The 17,522-nt window shown below is 45.6% G+C and overlaps 1 long non-coding RNA gene across 1 annotated transcript; it reads left to right on the top strand.

Annotated features, from left to right (window-relative positions):
• Positions 1–11,580: 11,580 nt before the first annotated feature.
• LOC145793122 (uncharacterized) lies at positions 11,581–13,135 on the top strand. Its single transcript, XR_014333709.1, has 3 exons — positions 11,581–12,139; positions 12,223–12,321; positions 12,658–13,135. It is a non-coding gene; the product is annotated as an uncharacterized LOC145793122 (long non-coding RNA).
• Positions 13,136–17,522: the final 4,387 nt, after the last annotated feature.

Below are 17,522 nucleotides of genomic sequence, written 5' to 3'. Positions count from 1 at the left end.
TCAGTCAAATGGTGTTGCTGAGCAGAAGAACAGAACGCTGAAAGAGATGATGAATGCAATGTTGATAAGTTCTGGGTTGCCACAGAACTTATGGGGAGAAGCAATTCTCTCCGCGAAATATATTCTTAATAGAATACCACGAAAGAAAGTGGACAAGACTCCATATGAGTTGTGGAAAGGTCATAAGCCTTCATATAAATACCTACGAATGTGGGGGTGTCTTGCAAAAGTGGCGGTACCTACACCCAAGCGGGTTAGGATAGGTCTGAAAACCGTGGACTGCATTTTCATTGGTTATGCACAAAATAGTAGTGCATATAGATTTCTTGTGCACAAGTCTGATATTTCAGATATACACAAGAATACTATCATGGAATCTAGAAGTGCATTTTTCTTTAAAGATGTATTTCCGTGTCGTCCCCAAGACAGGGTTCTGAGTTCCATGAAAGAAATAGATGATCACGAAGACGATCACATAGATGATCACATGGATGATCAAACAGCTGAACAAATAACTGATCAAGTAGATGATCAAGCTGATGAAGTAGATGAGCCAAGAAGGAGTAAAAGGGCTAGAAACACAAAGTCTTTTGGTCCAGACTTCTTGACTTATATGTTAGAGGGAGAACCTCGAACGTTCCATGAAGCTGTGACTTCACCTGAAAGTCCTTTATGGAAAGAAGCAATTAAGAGTGAGATTGACTCCATCTTACAGAACCATACTTGGGAGTTGGTTGATCTACCCCCAAGCAGTAAGGCCTTGGGGAGTAAGTGGATCTTTCGAAGAAAGATGAAAGCGGATGGGTCAATTGACAAATATAAAGCTCGGCTAGTTATCAAAGGATACAGACAGCGAGAAGGCTTGGATTACTTTGATACGTATTCACCTGTGACAAGGATTACATCCATTCGCATGGTGATTGCAACAGCAACTTTACGTGGTTTAGAAATACATCAGATGGATGTAAAGACAGCTTTCTTAAATGGAGATTTAGATGAAGAAATCTACATGGAGCAACCCGAGGGGTTTTCAGCTCCAGGAAAAAGTAAGAAAGTCTGTAAGCTTGTCAAGTCATTGTATGGTTTGAAGCAAGCTCCCAAACAATGGCATGAGAAGTTTGAAAATGCTATGTTGTCAAATGGGTTTCGAATCAATGAGTGTGATAAGTGCGTATATGTTAAAGACACTGACAAAGGTTATGTCATTTTGTGTCTATACGTTGATGACATACTCATTGTTGGTAGCAATGATGAAATGATTAAAGCTACTAAAAGATTGTTAAACTCTAAGTTTGACATGAAGGATATGGGCCTTGCAGATGTCATTCTGGGTGTTAAGATCACCAGAACATCTGGTGATATTGTACTTTCTCAAGCTCATTATGTTAATAAGATACTTGAGAAATTTGGAAAGTCAGATACAAGTATGTTTAGGACACCGGTAGACTTAAGTCTATATTTCACCAAGAATAATGGTGAGAGTGTCTCTCAACTAGAATATTCTCGGGTCATTGGGAGTTTGATGTATCTGATGAGTTGTACAAGGTCGGATATCGCCTACGCTGTTAGTAGGCTGAGTAGATACACGAGTAATCCTAATGCTACTCATTGAAAGGGCATTATGCGGGTGTTGGGGTATATCCGTTACACCCTGGATTATGGGCTGCATTATACCAGATACCCAGCGGTACTAGAAGGGTATAGTGACGCAAATTGGATATCTGATATAAAAGATTCCAAATCCACTAGTGGTTATGTGTTTACCCTCGGAGGGGCAGCCATGTCTTGGAAATCTGCCGAGCAAACGTGTATCTCGAGATCAACGATGGAATCTGAGTTTATTGCTTTAGATAAAGCAACTGAAGAAGCTGAATGGCTTCGCCAGTTTGTTAAGAATATTTCACGTTGGCCAAAACCTGTGCCAGCTATCAGTATTCATTGCGATAGCCAATCAGCGATTGGTTGGGCATAGAGTAATATGTATAATGGAAAGTCTAGACATATCCGTCTGTAACACGTCCGCGAGGGGCCCCGCTACAGTTTGGACTCGATTTGTGTCACGGTTCTTAATCTTGAACCAAAGAGTCCAAATCTGGCAAATCGTTTTGAGAAAACAGATTTTAGGAAAGAAGTGCCAAACATGGATTGCTTTGCCAGATACAGAGTCGCCACCTAAATATTTTTTATGGGGGAATTTAGGAAACCCTGACTCGGTGCCGAAGGCCACATGTCCGTCATCACCGGAGCTGTCTCGGCTCGGGAGCTTGGGTACGATCGGGGAAGGTCAGCTATGAGCACCCCCTTTCGCCCGGTCCGAAAACCGGCCTCTACTAACCATGATATCCGATTTTGAAAACGTTATGTGTTCTTAAACCAATTATTAGCCTAGCGTTACTATGTTATGCGCGCAGCAAACAAGTATAGACTAGATTGCCTAATTTAGAAATAAGCATTGCATATCCGTTTGTCTTAAAAAAAGTACTTTGAAATTTGCTACTCGCAAGTAAGCTAAAAGACGGATTTCAACGAGTTTTTCCAACTTAAACAATCCAACCTTCACCCACAGGCATTCAAACAATTTATACACATAAGCATCTAGCCACATGGTAAGCATGCTGTCATGATAGCATTTACACGCATGCGATATGTTAAAGCATAAATACTTACATTGTACTCCGTGCTAAAAATAGGAACATGTTAGCAATCAATGTATGATCCAAGTCCATGTTAAGTGCCTAATGCATCGCATACAAAATGTTACTAGAATAGGCTCGGCTGACCTAAGCATGGCATGTGAAATGCAATCAATTTGATGCACGTATTCAATTTGAAATTGAAGTACAAATGCAGTTAGCGTGATGCGCCGAGCCCGGTGCATGCAAAGCAAATGTATGAATGCATGCATGCATTGCATGAGGTATGCTGATTTAAACGTGCCCTAATACTAATCATCAAAGCAGGTAAATAAAAGGGAAGAAAGAAGTGGGGATTGGAAGACATACACACCACTCACACACGCTTATTACAGATTTGCCCTCGCCCGGAGGGACCAAATAAATAATACAAATTAACTAACTACGCAAGCTAATTAAATATTACAAATTACCTAATCAGCTAACAAACTAACTAAGCTAGGAAAAGCAGTAAACCACCTCGGGAGGAGAGCCAGATACAGCGCGTGCTCGGGTCCTGCTCGGAAATGCACGGCCATGCATAGTCTGCCTCTGTTTTCCCTGCTCTGCCTCTCTGAAGACTGCCAAAGTCTCAAGGATGCCTCTCTGGATACTGGGAATCACCACCGGCTGAGTAGAATTACCACCGGCAGTGGTATGTGGTCACCGGCACAAAATGAATCCATCGGCTGGTGATTTACTGCCGGTCGGCAATTTATACTGCCGGTCGGCAAAGAATGCCTGCAGAACCTGCAACTCACAGCAGCAGAGGACAGAACTTGCATGGCAATACAATTCAAGCAATGTATGCACCAATCATGTCCCCTATCATGTTTGTGACTCAAAAAGACATGTGTCTCGATTCTCGGACCGCCAATCACGCATTTCCATGTATGACGGCCTAAAGAATCAAGTGTGCAACTTTCATGTCAAATGAAATGCAAACCAAACAAACAAACCAAGGCCCAATTCCTATCACCAAGTCAAGGAATAAGGCATGCATGCAAGATGCAATGCAACCTAGGCATGCGAGCTAAGGATGCAACATGGCATGGCAAGACACTTATGCAAGCATAGAAGCAAACATGAGGCAATGCAAATTGATGGAAAGGTGGACTTATACATGATTTAGGCAACTCTAAATAGGCCTAAAACAGTGGCCAAAGTGCTACAAAATGAGGGCTAGACACATACACACATGCACATGTTAAAGGAGCCAACACTTAGGCACAAATGGGACAACACTCAAACACATTTGAAAGAAGGTAATCATGGACATATGGCATGCAAGGTAAGCATTGAAAATCATGTTAAAACATGGTGTCAAACCAAGTAACAAGTCAAGCTAAACATGCAACAAATGGCCCAAGTGCTTGAAGCAAATCAAAGGGGCTTGAACCATGACCAAGCCAACCAAGCCTAACAAGGCTAAGAGGACTTAAAATAGGTTCAAGGTAGACCTAGACCATGCAAAGGAGACCCTGTAGATGGCATCTAAGTGGCTCAAATTCAAAGGCATGTACAATGGCCAAAACATGGAACATGCTACACAAGCTTTCAAAGCATTAAGGAGACATCCAAGGCAAACATATAGGCATGCAAAGGGGACTGAAATGACATGGTGGATAGTTCCAAACCACTAAATCAATGCAAGAATGTCATGCTATACATTCATACACTTAAGGCCAACAAGCCGGAATGCAAAGGAGCTATACTAAGCATGCCAAATCCGACCCAAACAACCTAGGACAGACCTTAACATGACAAAATGAGCATAAAACCTTCACAAGGCTAAGCCTAAAACATGCTAGAACAAAGGCTAACAACCTAAGGCATATTAAGGCAATAACATGGCATTACATGGTAGGTATGCTAAGCATGCATGGTGTACCAAAACCAACACACAACAAGGTTATATCATGTCATAATAAGCATGGAAAACAGCCAAGACATGATCAATACACACTCTAACATGATGCTCTCTCAAGAAGCCAAAAAGAGTCCCTTTCAAGGACAACAAGGAGAGGGGTGGCCCTCCCCTTTTGGAGACTTCAAGGCACCATCTCCACCACTGAAATCCCTCAAGATTTCAGTGGTGAAGAGACCCAAACACCAAAGTCTCGAAACTTGCACAAAATAGCACAAAATGGGGCCTTTCAAGGCCTAAGAGAGGTCAAACACCTCCAAACCACAAAACACTCTAAACAAACAATTTAGAGGGCCTAAAAAAAGAACTTTTTTGTATTATACACTAAGCTCAAAAACGATTTTAAGACAGGTAGAAAAGCAATGCAAAAATGGGAAATAAAAGGGAAGTTTCTCACCCTTGTAGACCACCTTCACAAATGATGCTCCAACAACCCCTTTTAGGTTGAAAACAGCTCCAAAACTTCAAAACCAACCTCTTAGAACCTCAGTAGCTAAGTGAAGGTGAAACACTATGTGTTTGTGTGCAATAGTAAGACACAAACACACTTAAGCACACACAAGAGGGAGATATAGAGATAGAAAGTGTATGGATTCTAACCCTAGAACTCAAAACCCTAAAAATGGCTGTCTAAAAATATCTAAGGTGTCTCAAGTGTCTAACCCTCAAGCCAAGAGAGAAAGCTCTCTCTTATAGAGCCTTTTGTCTTGTAAAGCTTACAAGACAAGCTTCTAAAGAGAGAGATCCCTCCATATACGTGTATGGAGGGGAGCCAAAAGCAAGACAGCTGTGATAAAATATCTGCAAAAGCAGATGCACAGTAGTCGGCCGGCCAAAGATGCCATTTTGGCAAAAGGGAGTGCCGACCGGCAACAAAATGTGCCGACCAGCAAAATAGATTGCCGATGGAAACAAAAATCAGCCGGTGGCCTCTAGCCATGGCCGGTGGTGTGTGGGGATGCCTCACAAGGCATTCCCTGCCCCTCAAAGGCAAAACACACGTGTTTGGTGCAAAACCAGACACTAAACAGTCGAGTTCGGAGATCTTGAGGCAAGGCGCGCGTAGCCGAGACCTCCGGGAACTCCAAACGAACACAAACATGGATGATCACCGAGTGTTCAAACGGTGACGTCCAAGTCTTGAGGACGGTCAAAAATGGGGTGTCTACAGTTGTCCCTCTTTGACAGAACTCGAAAGTCATAACAATGACGGGAGTGAATGTCAAAGCCCAGAGACGACCCATTTTTGACAAGGCCGAAGACTCAGACAAACATGCAAGACAAACAAAAAATGCGCCCGAAGGCAGGGGGCAAAATGCAAGACAATGCACAGAGCCGAGCATAACTTATGATTATGCAATATATACAAAACAATGTATAAATAATGCAAATGAAGATGCAATGCAATTGAAACAATGCAAACTATATGCAAAGCAATTGAATTACGATCCAATCACGAGTGGTTCGAAACCACACCTATGTCAAATAGATTGATGGAAGTAACAAGTCTGTCTACCATAGAACGGTCTACTAAACTATGAGCATCGTAGACAGACACAAGAACAAGTATTGGGGGGGAATTGACACAAGTGGGGAAACGACCCGCTGGAGAAAGGGCAATGATCCTAATGCTGGATGCAAAAATTACACTACAATGCAATATATATATGGATATGCTGGGGAGATGGCAATGGATATGGCACGCAGGCCAAACCAAATCTTGCCTAGGCAAGGCATGTACGCGTACAAGCCATGTCTAACATAGAACGGTCCACTGAACTATGCTTCGACACGAGAAGTATTGGCACATACCAGACCAAGCTCAACATGGAAAGGTGCAAGCCATAGATGGAAGTGATGCGATGAATGCATGCAATCTACAATGCAATATTTACAAATATGCAATGGGATGGAAATGGATACAATGGATATGGCACGCAAGCCAAACCAAATCTTGCCTAGGAAAGGCATGTACGCATACGAGCCATGTCTAACACAGAAAAGGTGCCGCAACCCTCAAACCAACATACCAGCGTGGAATAGGCGCGTACACATGCAGAACTGTGCTTTAACGTGAAAAGTAAGGGCACATACCAGACCAAGCTCAATATGGAAAGGCGTAAGGCATAGATGGAAGGTGATGCAATGAATGCATGCAATCTACAATGCAAATGCATGACAATGCACTATGATGCAACGACTATGATTGCAGCTTTCCCTATCTTACCAACAGGGCGATATACTAGGTTGGTTCAGTATCCAGAACTGAGGCGCCGACATGCTGCCTCAATCTATGGAGCTTCCATACAGATTTCAAGCCGAGGATACACCCCTGGGTATTTAAACCAAACTTTAGTCTCGGAACTCTCGAACCTTTGTGTTCTAGGCATTAGCCGTTCGAACTCTAGTTTCCACCATCCCAGTTGATCTTCTAGGAACTCACCGCGAACATAGGCAGGTGGCTTTACCAGACCACCGAAAGTCGTTCGGGCACGACAAACACCAAAGGAATTGCACCTTCAGAAGATTTAGGGTCTCCTAGACCAGGATGCAAAATGTATGCATGACAATGCATGTGTTTTTTTGTTTTTGAAATGCAAATGATGTATAAAATGCATGTTGCATGGAATGCGCGACAACACGCGACTTAAGATATGCATGTATAATGCAACTTATAAAAAGTCGTTCGGGCACGACAAACGCTGAAGGACTTGCACTTTCAGAGGATTTAGGGTCTCTTGGACCGTGGAGATTGCACAAGAAATGCATAACAATGCAAGTGAACTACACACATCAATGTGCCGAAGGTTTCGCACCTTCCAAGGATTTAAGGTCTCCTAGACCGTGGGAATAACTGTGCGGTTCGTCTGGTCGCTCCAGTCTCAAATGAACCGTACATACAATATCATGCCTGAAAAGAAAACAAACTTAACAGGTACAATGTTATTAGCAACATGCATGACAATGCAAATGAAAGCCAGACAACGCAGGTCACAAGGAATGTAAGACAATGCAAATGAGGCACGCATGCTAATGCAAATGACGACACACGTGCCAATAGGAATGAGGCACACGTGCCGATGAGAATGAGGCACACGTGCCGATGCAAATGAGGCACGCGTGCCGATGCAAAATAATACAAATGAGACACGCATGCCTCATAAGATGCAAAATAAAACAAATGAGACACGCATGCCACACAGAAAGTAAAATGATACAAATGAGACACGCATGCCTCATAAGATGCAAAATGAAACAAATGAGACATGCATGCCTCATAAGATGCAAAATGATACAAATGAGACACGCATGCCTCATAGGAAATGCAAAATGATGCAAGTGTGACACGCATACCACACGGAAAGTAAAATGATGCCAAGTGTGACACGCATGCCACACGGAATGTAAAATGATACAAATGAGACACGCATGCCTCATAAGATGCAAAATGAAACAAATGAGACACGCATGCCTCATAAGATGCAAAATGATACAAATGAGACACGCATGCCTCATAGGAAATGCAAAATGAAACAAATGAGACACGCATGCCTCATAGGATGCAAAATGAAACAAATGAGACACGCATGCCTCATAAGATGAAAAATGATACAGATGAGACACGCATGCCTCATGAGATGCAAAATGATACAAATGAGACACGCATGCCTCATAGGATGCAAAATGAAACAAATGAGACACGCATGTCTCATAAGATGTAAAATGATGCAAATGAGACACGCATGCCTCATAAGATGCAAAATGAAACAAATGAGACACGCATGCCTCATAAGATGCAAAATGAAACAAATGAGACACGCATGTCTCATAGGATGCAAAATGAAACAAATGAGACACGCATGCCTCATAAGATGCAAAATGATACAAATGAGACACGCATGCCTCATGAGATGCAAAATGATACAAATGAGACACGCATGCCTTATAAGATACAAAATGATGCAAATGAGACACGCATGTCTCATAGGAATGGAAAATGATACGAGTGTGACACGCATGCCACACGGAATATAAAATGTAAATGAGATACGCATGCCTCAGGGAAATGCAAAATGATGCAAGTGTGACACGCATGCCACACGGAAAGTAAAATGATGCCAAGTGTGACACGCATGCCACACGGAATGTAAAATGATGCCAACGGACTTAAATGCGTAACAACGCACGTGTTTCGGAATGCATGACAATGCAAGGGGTGCGTGTTACAATGCATGTAGTATGTGCATAATAATGCAACTGTGAGGCGCGTGATAGCGCGATGTAATGCACCGAAATAGTGCAATGAACGCGTGCAACGCACACGAGGTAACTTTTGGATCTTGTAAAAGGCAAAAAGAATACCAAAGGATACAACATTGTATGAGTTGGAGTGCTACGCACAGAAGACGCAGTCCGAGGTCAAAACGGAGGCCGGTTGAGCATCGGAGATACACTTTCTTGCACTTTCTTGAGCTATGAAGACCAAATACTACTCATATGGCCTAAACAAGGCTGTGGGAACACCACCGGCCGGGAGGGGAAGCCACCGGCTGTCCACCGGCTGCAAAATAATCTCATCGGCACAATATTCTGCCGGCCGGCACAAAATGTTGCCGACCGGCAAAAAGTTCCTGAGTCGAGGCAGATTCGACATTTCACCATGGGTGTTTTAAAATAGGGTTTCTAAACCTTATTTCTCACTTCCTCCTTCGCCGAAATTTCAAACCCTCTCTCTCTAGAGTGTTTTCCTCTCCTCTTTTCTCCGTTTCTTCACGTTCTACGCCCGTTTCGTCGTCAGATTCGCGATTTTCTTCGTGTTTCGGACATTTTCCACCAAACAAATCTTTGTTTCGGTGCCTCTTTTGCCATTCCCACCTTTTTGGGGTTTGTTCCCCTCGCTTTCCTCTTGATTTCCGTACCTTTTTCATATCCCGGCCTTTTCGGCCATTTTCGACCTTCTCGGGAGTTGACTTTTCGGTTGACTTTCCATATTCTAGCCCAGTTTTCCTTCCTCCGGCTATTTTCTCATCATTCTTGACATGGCGGATGACATTCCACGCGGTGGGACTCCCCCGGATCACGAGATGGATCCCGGGGTCGAGCTCTTACCTTTGAGCGAGCGCCCGTTCGACCCAGCGACCTACCGGTCGGCGATTCATGTTCTGCCCCCTGACGGACTTCGCCAGTTTCAGAGTTTCGAGAGGCACGTGCCACCCGAGCTATTACTGCGCGAGCCTACCTCCCACTTGTCCTTCGACGCTTCCGAGGTAACTCTCTTTTCTCTGCTTTACTTTCTGCAATGTAGGATACAAAACTGTCGTAGCTAGTTGTGCTCTTTAACTACTTTAGTTCAGGTACCCTGTATACTGTAGTTGATTGTAGACATACGTGCAACTGATATCTACTTGAGACTGACACATGCACACACACGGCACTAGCCCAGAATCACCCAAACACACGGCGCACACTGTATTTCACTGCACACACACTGGTACCCAGTATTTGCTTGAGCCTGGAAACACGCACACATGCTATACTGTACTGAACCACCCGAACACGCTGACGCATCACACGTTGTAGTTCACTGTAAGCACACCGGCACCCGGTATTTGTTTAAATCTATCAAACTTGCACACATGCTACATCTTGCTCAGAACCACCCAAACACGCTGACACATCACACGCCGTAGTTCACTGTAAGCACACCGGCACCCAGTATTTGTTTAAATCTGTCAAACTTGCACGCATGCTACATCTATATGCTTCTTAGGACTGCATTTTGAATATTGCCTTGCAATTGTTGTTTTTTATTACAGGGGGATTCCCATACCATCCGTGGGTATGGGAACACCGGCGCTCGGGACTGGTATGCCGAGCTTCCCGATACGGTCCGTCGCATAGTGGACCAGGCGGGTTTCGGCGCATTCTGCAGAGGACTCTCCAGGCTCACTACATGCAGACCTCTCCTCGCTGCTCTGGTGGAGAGGTGGTGGGACACCACCGATTCATTCCATTTCTCTGCGACAGGGGACATGACGATGACCCCTTACGATTTCTCGATGCTCACAAGCATCAGGGTAGGGGGTGATCCGATCCCCTTTGATACTGACATGGACGAGTGGACTGCCGCACAGATCTATCTGCTTGGTGAGGTGCCACCTCTCGCGCGTCCAGGCTATGTCCGATATTCCTGGTTCGAGGTGCAGTTCCAGGTCCAGCCCACCCTTGTTGATGCAGCCCCGATGACTCCGGAGGCCGTGGAGAGGTACGCACGCGGCTTCCTCATGTTCTTGTTTGGGACGACCATTTTCGCCGACCGGGTGAACACAGTGCCCCTCTGCCTGCTCAGCGCACTGGTGGACGTCAGGCGGATCTTGCATTATGATTGGGGTGGCGCCGCTCTGGCCACTCTCTATGGGTATATGAGCTCAGCTTCCCGCGGCAGCGGACAGTTGCTCGGGGGCTATTGGCGTGTTTGGGAGGTACGTTTCTTCTCCGCTTTTCATTTCCATCCTATATTTTCTGTACTCTGTACACTGCACACACTGTAGCCTACTTTATACTTGCTGTATACTGCACACACGGCACACACATACACTCTGCTTTACACTGACTGTGCACTGCTCACACTGTACACAATATACAATACACTGCACAACACACGGCCCTGCCATTTCTGCTTTATTCTGTATTTTGCTTTATCTGATAATCATATTGATGTTTTCTCTGCAGTTGTGGGTTTACGCCTACTTTCCTAGGCTCGCACCCGTGCCAGTCACGGAGACTCCTCTGGTCGTCCCCTTTTCGCGTCGCTTTGACGGGAGATGCACCCGGAGGCCGCGAGAGACTTTCAGCTTCTTCCGCCGCTTCTTCGACACCATCACCCCCGCAAAGGTATGTTTTAGTTGAAGTTCATTTAAGCTTCACCTTTCCACTGCATATTTCAATAACAGTAGATAACAAACTATACTGTATTTTCAGATCACCTGGCAGCGTTGGGCTCCTTTGTCAGCCATGACGCGGGATCGGTTTGCCGGTGCCGATAAGACCTCGCGTTTTCGGATCTTGCTGGAGGGCCCGATCTGTCGGGCTTGGTACCTGGGTGAGCGTTTCTTACTCCAGACCCTAGGGTTACCGGAGCAGATAGTCCCGGTTCACCCTCCTGAGGACATGAGGGAGACCGAGAGGCTCACCACCGAGCAGATGGCCGATTATACCATTGGCTGGGAGGCAACCCGCTTCAGAGGCATCGGCGACTACCGAGAGTACATGCAGACGTACATTATGCAGTCTCTGAGCGGCGGCCGTCGATCTGAGGAAACCAGGCCCGGGGCGCCAGCGGCTAGGACAGGAGCAGGAGCTTCGAGGAGGGCCCGAGTCCGTGGCAGGGGCAGAGTTCAGGGGGGACGGGGGACCGGTTGGCCTGTTCTGCCCACTTCATTGACTTTCCGAAGGCAAGGTGGGGCGACCTATCAGGTCCCCTTCGCCCCTCCGCCAGCTGATCACGAGTTTGTCGGTGTCCCCGACTTGCCTCCGATATGTATTACTGCATTTTTGTACAGCCATTTCATTTCAGTTTATTTGATATTCCACGGAATATTGATGCATCTGATATTTTTGCAGGCTTCTTCTGAGTACACCCGGCAGTCATTGGAGATAAATGCCTCCATGATGGGGATGCTACAGCGGACCTTTGATCTCCTGGCCCTCTACAGCATTCCGGTATGTTCTTCTGATCACGGCCTCAAATCACTCACAAGCTGATTCACGTAATCTGATGCACGGCACAACACCTGATACACTGATCTCACAGCGTCTGATACACTGAATACACTGCATTCTGCACCATACTCTACACTGATAAACTGCCCACGGCATTCATACATTGTACTCATACACTGATAAACTGCTCACGGCATTCACACATTGTACTCATACACTGCATTCTGCACTGATAAACTGCTCACGGCATTCTCACACCGTACCCATACACTGCATTCTGCACTGATAAACTATCCACAGTATACTGATGCATTTGCCTTTTGTGTACTTTTTCAGCCTCCCTTCCAGATCCCCGTGGTAGGAGGTGCTCTAGCGGGACCTTCCGTCCTCGCTCGAGGGAGAGATGAGGAGGGCAGAGTATTCCCCCGCTCCAAGGCGGGGCGCACTCATGCCGGGAGTAGTTCGCGGGCTCCCGTCCCTGATGATGACGATGATGATGATGACGAGTCGGAGGCGGAGGCAGAGGCAGAGTCGGAGTCATCAGAGGAGGAGACCGGAGGCGGCACTAGCTCGGGCTCTGATGACGATGCTGATGACGCTCCTGGACCTTCGTCCAGGAAGAGGACTAGGACAGACTGATAGCCCTCGGAGTCGCTTGACATAGATTTTTGTTGTGTTTTTTTTTCTCTTTCTTGTACTTTTCCTTTTTGTTGGTAGTTAGATTACCTTGTACTGCCGTAGGCAGATTTTTGTTTTCCTCAAAACTTTGTACTTAAAAAAGATTATGAAATGAACAAACTTTTTGCTTAAAAAGTGTTACATTTACATATCTCATGTATTGCATCGCACCATGTTACACCTCAATGTAAATGGAATTGATCTGTTGTCTGAAAATTGAACACTTGTACTGTGGTAATCAGATAATTAAACAGCCAACAGCAAAATAAACCCAAGCAACCCACTGCCTAATTCTGGACACACAGCCCTTACTCTACTGGAGATTAATCTGCATACGGCCCACAACACAGCATTTGGTTCACTCTGCACACAGCAAATCCTGAGTGAACGGCCCAATCTGACAAGACGGAGCTCAAAGATGGAACTGGTTGGAGTTGAAGCACGCTCAAATATAGAGAATGGCACAACATTCTGAGTATAGATGATTTTTTAAATTAAATAAGGGTTTTTCAAACCGGGGTATCGAGCCTACAACTGAACACAGCGGGGAGGACTCAAACAAAAGGGTACACGACCTAAACATAACGAGACACGCTCGGAAAAGACCTAAAACAAAGGTTGAGGTAAAAAAACGAAAGACACGACACGCAGACGCGTTAACGAAGACGGGGGACCTCTGATCACGAGGAGCCAGTTTCCCTGGATATTGTTTCCCACCCTCTCTGATTTGTGATTCTCACATCACTCGGCTCTCGAGCTCGGATTTTCTCTCAAAACCCTTTTCCTCACTTTTCTCTCAACTCACACCTCTCTATTCTTCATTCTCTCATTTTTCGTCCCTCCCCAAGGTGATCAATGAATGAATAGGAAGTTGCGGGTTCATGCCCAATGCCGTTAGCTCACGGCTATTTCTTCTGGTGGGTAGAGTGCCCTTCTGGCAAGTATGTTGACGACGGGGGAGGGACAGAGCGCCTAGCTCAACTGTGCCCTTAGTTCATCATTTTAACCATTCTTTGTTTTCGCTTTCTACTAAAACAGTTTTGATCAAAATGAGAGTCGGATTAACGTACTTGTTCGATTTTCGATTTGAAAATCATGCAAGTTAGGCTGTAAGCACTGAAAATTTTCCCTTTTGGGTCCAAGACAATGGTCCAGTTTTGGAAAATGGAATAGTTTTCGAGAAAATAGTCAACCTTAGTAAAAATTTTCAAAAACTATTTTGCAAACAGTCAATGCTCAACGAGCATGGAACTTACTCTTTGAGATGCGCAACCTCGGATCGGAGGCAATGGAAAATTGCCCCTGGCTTGAAGGGGGTGGATGGCAACGGAAAGTTGCCCCTGGTTTGAATGGCGTCTCGCGACGACTCGTGGCAACGGAAAGTTGCCCCTTGTTTGGATGATGCCGCAGCAGTCCGTAAAAAGTCTTCATTGGCGGTGGTCGAGCTCTTGGACACAGAGATGACGAAGATGGTCATAACAAATATATGGACACAGTCGCCTTGGAGGGTGTTGGCGACTGGACTTTGGGATGAAATTGAAACCATTGCATGGACTGAGACGCTATGAAAGCGTTGGGGGCTGGACTTCATGATAAAGTTGCCCACGTATCCCAAACATGGGAATCAAGCCTCACGTAGTTCCGGTTAAGGTACACTCGGGTATTTTAACCTTCACTTTTCAGGCTCTAACTTTTGTCAAGGCGCCCAATGCGGGTTTTCGACCTTGCGAGCTTCTTTTTATTTTCCTTTTTTTTTTGTTCATTTCTTTTCCTTTTCTTTTCTGCATTTTTTTTCTTTTCTTTTTTGTATATATTTTTTGCTTCTTTTTTGCTTCTTTTTTTTATTTTTCTCTTGCTCTAACTTTTGCCTGGGTCGCCCTTCCGGGTTTTCGGCCCAGCGAGCCTCTCAAAGGGTAAAAGTGTAACAAGTCCATGCCAAATGGTTTTTGAAGTTGAAGCCTCTCTGTGTCTAGGAGAACAGCTGTTGCAATGATTTGCAGAAGAATCCATTATGGTTGCTCCACGAGCTTCTTCTGGTGAGATCTACTCTTTTGATTCGGCTTTGTTACCTCTTGTTCGAGGGCTGTTTCTGATCTGACCATACAGACCTTACATGACGTTTGACCGTTGATCTTTCTGAACGGGTTCGAGGTTTGAAAGTGAGGGGTTGAATCTTCAGGCTGAGAGCGATCCTAAGCTGCACAATCTCAAGAGCGGTTCCGCACAGGTCTTCACAGGGCCGTGTAAAACATTTGTTTTTGAAAGTTTTTAAGAAAGCGACAAAACGCTCGCGCCGAAGATAGTGTGGAACCAATCTGGATCAAGCCAGGATCCTTCTCAGTACTCACGCCAACAAGCATGATTTCGTTCATTAAGGGCTTAGCACGCCTCTCTTTTTCTCAAAATGATCAAAATTTTACAAAACCCGAGGAATTCCTTCCTCTTCGTTTTTATCACCGCAGTGCTCGAAAGAGGTTTTTAAAAAACTTAGGTTAGTGCAATGAACTTGGCGCACAGGAGAGCAGGCAAGATGAACTGTCAGCCCGATCAAATTCTCTGGCATTTATACTGAAAGTAAGCACGAAAGTGAGACAGCAACAGCTATTTCATTCAGATTTGTCGGTGTAACTGGCCCCTCGGCAAAAACAGACTAAAAAACAAAAACAGGTAATTACAGGACAAAACGGTGTTCGGGACAACAACCCCAGAATCACCTGGTATTCTATACAAAGGGGACTGACTCGCTACAACAAGACAGACCCTTAAGCAAAAAGACTGACTCAAGACAAAGAGACAGACTCAAAACAAAAGACTAACTCGATACCCAAGCCAGAATTTACAAAGCTAGCATTCACAAATGCTCAAAAATGCGTGCCAGACGCCACATTCAAAATATATCAGATGCCGCCCGCAGGTGGTTCACCTTCTGATTACATACTTGCAGTATCTGTGTCCTCAAAATCCAATAACTGGGTGGTAACGGACTTGGCTGAGGTGGGCGGGAGGATAACCTCGTTGTCAATCAAATCTTGCACCTCATGACGGAGGCGGAAGCAATTGTCGGTTGCATGGCCTGTCTGCTGGTGGTACGCGCAGTACTGAGCAGCATCATGTGTAGCGGGGAGATTCTTCGGGAGAGGGCGAGGCTCCAAAGGTTTAAGGTGTCCTCTCTCGGCAAGGATCTGAAGTACCTTGGACAGAGGCATGTAGAGAGCATGAAAGGTCCTGTGCCCCCGGGGCAGGCACTTTGGAGTCTGAGCGTTCTTACTAGCCGCACAAGCAAAAGGGTCGGCAGGCGCCACCTTAGCTTTCTGATCTTTCCCGGGTGCAGGGGCGGGAATAGGAGGAACTGTTCTGGCATGACGGGGCCTATCCCGATTTTCTGACTGGCTTGAACTACCCTCAGGTAGAGTGGGGAAAGCATCCTCCACAGTTTTTGCCACAATTGTGGATATCTGTTGTTTGTTCATCCCCCCGGCTTTCAAAGCCTCGACTGCCCACAGCAGTTGTTCAATGGGATCAGCATCTGCCTTCATTTTGTCTTTTCCTCTGGCCTCAGCCTGATCGAGGGTTTGAGTTGATGTTGATATGTCATTACCATAGCTGGAGGCCATCTCCGGTTGGCTTAGTTCGATCACAATTCGCCCCAACAGCGGGGGCTCCTGGGGCACAAAACTCCCGGCATATGGTGCGGCTGGCGGTGAAGCTGAGATTCCGTAGGTGAGATCCGCCACAGACCTCTGGAGATCACCTATCATCCCCATTAGTTCAAATGTAGTAGGCTCGCGAGCCTGGTATAGCTGGGGGGCCCAGACCGGGTACGCAACAGGCAACCTGGGTGGATGTGGAATATCAATATTGGTCTCACCTTGCAGAGTGATCCCTTGCTCTAATGCAGCCGTCATAACCACGATCTCTTCTGAATTCTGCGTCATCACAAGTCCGGCCTCGGCAAGGGGAGCACTAGCTATTCTGTACCAGCTATCCGAACTGAAAGAGACAACAAACAGCATTTCAGCCCAAACAGATCAAACACGGGTGTAGCTGAACAACTGTACTCTACTGCTGATCACTGTTCCCCAGAAATCACTGTCCCCAAAAACCGAACCTGATGCCCGCAGATAACTGATTCTTATCAACACTGATACTCTCAGGTCCGATACTCGAACTTGCAAACTGATATGTACTTTCCTGTAGAGATACATTCTAAAAGCACATAGCAAGTAAAGAGAGCCAAAACACCCCTATGTTGGGGTAGGGTTTCCCTGTCCTATTTTGTCAGGAGCTAGGGTTCCACTATGCACGCAGCAGTTTCAAACAACCTATAATCGGGTAAGCAACCTGTCCTAGCTTGGAATGGTCACTATGGATTCCGAATATGCACTAGGTCGAATGGTCGAAAAGGGTGCCCCGGTAAAACCGGGGTTTGTGTTCCCACACTGTCGAGCCCATAACCGGTCAGCCTTATGGTCATGCCTTGACAAGACAAGCCTCTGGCAAACCGTTCAGGAATGGCAGATGGC

The sequence above is a fragment of the Camellia sinensis genome, chromosome 6, assembly GCF_055761805.1.
Source record: "Camellia sinensis isolate YWXY chromosome 6, ASM5576180v1, whole genome shotgun sequence".
Lineage (NCBI taxonomy): Eukaryota > Viridiplantae > Streptophyta > Magnoliopsida > Ericales > Theaceae > Camellia > Camellia sinensis.
Note: the sequence above shows the minus strand (reverse complement) of the source record. Positions and strands in the feature narration are given on the sequence as shown.